This window comes from Buceros rhinoceros, unplaced genomic scaffold (genome assembly GCF_000710305.1).
Source record: "Buceros rhinoceros silvestris isolate BGI_N320 unplaced genomic scaffold, ASM71030v1 scaffold12848, whole genome shotgun sequence".
NCBI classification, from domain to species: Eukaryota; Metazoa; Chordata; class Aves; order Bucerotiformes; family Bucerotidae; genus Buceros; species Buceros rhinoceros.
Window position 1 is genome coordinate 974 of NW_010426411.1, and position 3,664 is coordinate 4,637.

The window sequence follows — 3,664 nt, forward strand, 5'->3', positions numbered from 1 at the left end:
TGAGATAGTCTATTTAAAGTGCATAAGCTGAGTTACGGTCAGTCGTAGGAGCAAGATCACAACTATGTATCCCTCACATCTAGTTTCATGCCCTCATTTTCATGAGGTCAGAAACGGGTGCACTTTTGCCCTTTTTGCCCCAGAGATTTTGCAACCGTTCTTCCGTGTGACTCGGCTTCAGTTGGCAATGAAGAACAGGCATGCCAAGCCTCCAGAGGCAGCCGTGGGATATACAGGCGCCACCGCTTGAACCATCTCAGCAGAGTGCAGCTTACAGCACAGACTTCTGGATGATCAGTGACCACTAGATAAAAAAAAACCGATTGCACCAATACCACTGGCTGCTTTATCAGCCTTTATGTGTTTAAAGAGAGAGGAAGTTCTCTCTTTAAAGTTCTCTGAAATAATTATAATTACCTGCGCTCAAGAAAACATTTCAGGTTTGGGTCTGGAGGAGGCATTTACTGACAGGTGAAAAGTTCAGCAGTTCTGTTCTCTGCACTTCCTCTGGGCTACCACCATCCTCTGCTCAGAATAAAGATGTTTTACCTTTATCCTCCCATAGCATCACAAGCACAGGCATCTGACTCAGAATTTTGAAGACTTCTCTGGGAATCTAAAAAGTAGAGTGATGTGACTGGTTAACTTGCAGGCTTCCAGTTCTTTTTTTAGAAAGGTCAGGGAAAAGCTAGGGAAAAAACCTATGGAAGTCAGCCTTAAATATTGAGTGACTAACTCAGCATTATTATTATTATCACTATCCTATTACCTCCAGAAAGTGAAACTCCAACGTGGCACATTTTACAAGAGCTAAAAAGGAAACAGTTTGTGGAAAGGATTACGTAGCTTGCAAGAACGTACCTCAAAATGCATGTTTTGGTTTTTTCTTCCTCCAAAAGGCATACTCAACCTTTCTCTCCGATTCAGATGGAGAGAACCTTAGTGGTTAACAGCTTAGATAAACTTTATGATTAGCAAGGCATAAATAGTCTTTTCAAAGCTTCACTAAGTAGTTTGCAGTTTTATTAAAGGAGGTACCTCTGTCAAACACCATATTCTGCAGATACAACCGTTCAAGCATTCTGTCTGTAATAATGAAAAAAGTGCTAATATTGGATAATACCTGTTGGTTTCGTCGAAAGCAGCAGCATGTGGAAATGGGTAACAACATATAAGCTGTGTTTTCCAATTCTTCATGCGCTTAATTTAATGGGAAGGTTATTTCAGAAAGCAAAATCACTTTGTACAAAAAGTATTTCTTGTTTTTGAGATTAGACCAATGTATTTTGTTATTGCCAGTAAGCAAAAAAAATCACTTGCACTTCACTGAACAGAAGAAACTATGACATGAAGCAACAAGATTCAAAGCTTGAAGCCACTCATTACGATTAAACAACAGAACACAAACACTTGTTTGTGGTGTGCATTGATAAATATATCTGTTGGGCAAGTGGTAAGCAACACGTGATATCAAGTGTAGCTTTGCATCTTGGAAAACAGCCTGTTTTTTTGCAGCTAAATCTTTTCTCTCATAAGACAAACGTATGGTATGGTATTCCCTGCACAAGCTGGTCTTATATGTAGAACAAAATACAAGTGTAATACTTTCAAATTAACAAATAAGTAAAAAAATGTAATGCAACCTGCCATATTTAAGCAAGGCAACACTGATGCAAAGATTAAAGTGCTAATTACTACCTTTAGCTATTTCTTTTGTTGGTAGTGAGATCTCCTTAGTTCTGCTGTAGTCACATTTTTCCTGTTATCTTACACCCTTACAGGTATACAGAAAGCAAGCAGCTGGGAAGCTTGGAGATATCAGTCTCAAAATGACTGAGCAGGAGAAAGAATTTGCAGGGAAGGCTGCTCAGTACCAGCAAGAAATGAAGCACCTCCAGCATCTGCTGCAAGACAAACAGGAAACCCTTGATGAAGTGCTGCAGCAGAAAAGGTAAGTCAGTCACGGGCAGGTGCACTCCAACAAGAGCTGACAGGTGAAAGGGCAGGGGGCAGCAACTGCACACAACGGCAAGCTCTTGCTGTTCCTCAGAGCCTCATTTGTATCTCTGCTCACTCATGTTTTAGCTGTACTGAAAATGCTGCTAAAATCTTCCTACTAATTGCCAGCTCCAGCAAAGACCTTTTGAAGGAGGAATTTATTCTGGATGACTACTACTGTTCTTAAGATTTCTTCAAAAAGAGTATCAGTCTGAGCCTAGCCTTTGATGAGTGGGGGCAGGTCTATAAATCATCAAGATATATGTGAATAATTTAGCAGCACTTTCTGCTAATGGCTGAACATTTTCCCCTCCACAACCCTCGGGAGTTCCTAGAATAGTAGGAAATTAAAGGAATCTAAGGAGTACACGTATGATGGGTTTTCTTTAGCACTACCTTACTACTCTCTTAATGAGTGACATCGACTGGCTACATGCAGAGTGAAAAGATGAAAAGGTAATTTAACAGATTTATACAAGGTTATGAGTGTCAGTATGGAAATACACTTTTAATATAGAGTCTTTTAAAGGTATTTTTCTCCCCTCTTAGTGGAGAGCTTCACAGCACATTCATGTTATCGGCATATGGGAAAATCTTTTCGTAACTGGAGGCAATGAAGCAGTCATTTTGCAAGTCATCTCTGCCCTTGTGAAATACCAGATTTAAAGACAACAGGAACACAAGGCTTGGTATCATCTACCTTGTATCAGCACAGTTCCTCTCATTTACTTTATACACTGCTATTAAGCAGGTGTGATTAGCTGGGAATTGTACAATGAACATCCCACTAATCTCTAAAATTTACATTAGTAAACAGTAATAGAAAACAGCATAGAAAACAGTATTTTGGCTATTCCACATTTCTCTGGAAATAGTTATTTAGGATTTTTAACTCATTAAGTGTCTTTCCTACCTCTGGGCTTGTTACAATTTTTTTATAGTAGAGAACAGCTAATTTAATAAAGAGGGTGGGTTTTTTTCCCCAATGTAGAATAGACCATAGTTCAAAGTCCCATAATATGGATCATTCACAATTTACCTTTCTAGCCCCAGAGTGGGTAATTGCGATGATGTAACACAGTTGTGACAAATAATTCATTACACTTCCATACAGAAGCTACACCAATCACCTCGTCCTCTTCAGTCCCAACTGACTCAGTTTTCTTCAGTAAAGACACAAAATTAATTCTTGCAACTAACTCAAGCAGGGTCTGCACCTGGAGCTGCACCACAGTAGTGCAGTGGTGAAGAAATACAGTTTATGAACGCAAACTCAAGATGAGTCTCACAAAGAGATGTCTTGCATTTCTGTAGTCGCCTCTGTCAGTGAGCAATGCAGTTGGTGACTGCCCTCTTCTGGTGGTAGTTCAGCTGTTACAGTGTATTAGAGTATAATACAATGAACACAACTCTGAAAGTAAAAAATTATTTCTATGTTCATCTTTCAAGTTGTATTTTGTTTCATCTCATCATCAGCTATTTTCCTTTGATAGCTATATTAAAACCTATAGTAAAAAGTATTACGGTACTATGAAGTAGTTTCTCAAGGAATCCAATTACATATGTACTGTGTTATCCCTGTTTGCCAGAAATTAAGCACTATTTTTGGTCAGCTTCATGTATTTCTGGTCTTGTAAGACTTATTATTTTCTCTGTCCCTTCCCTA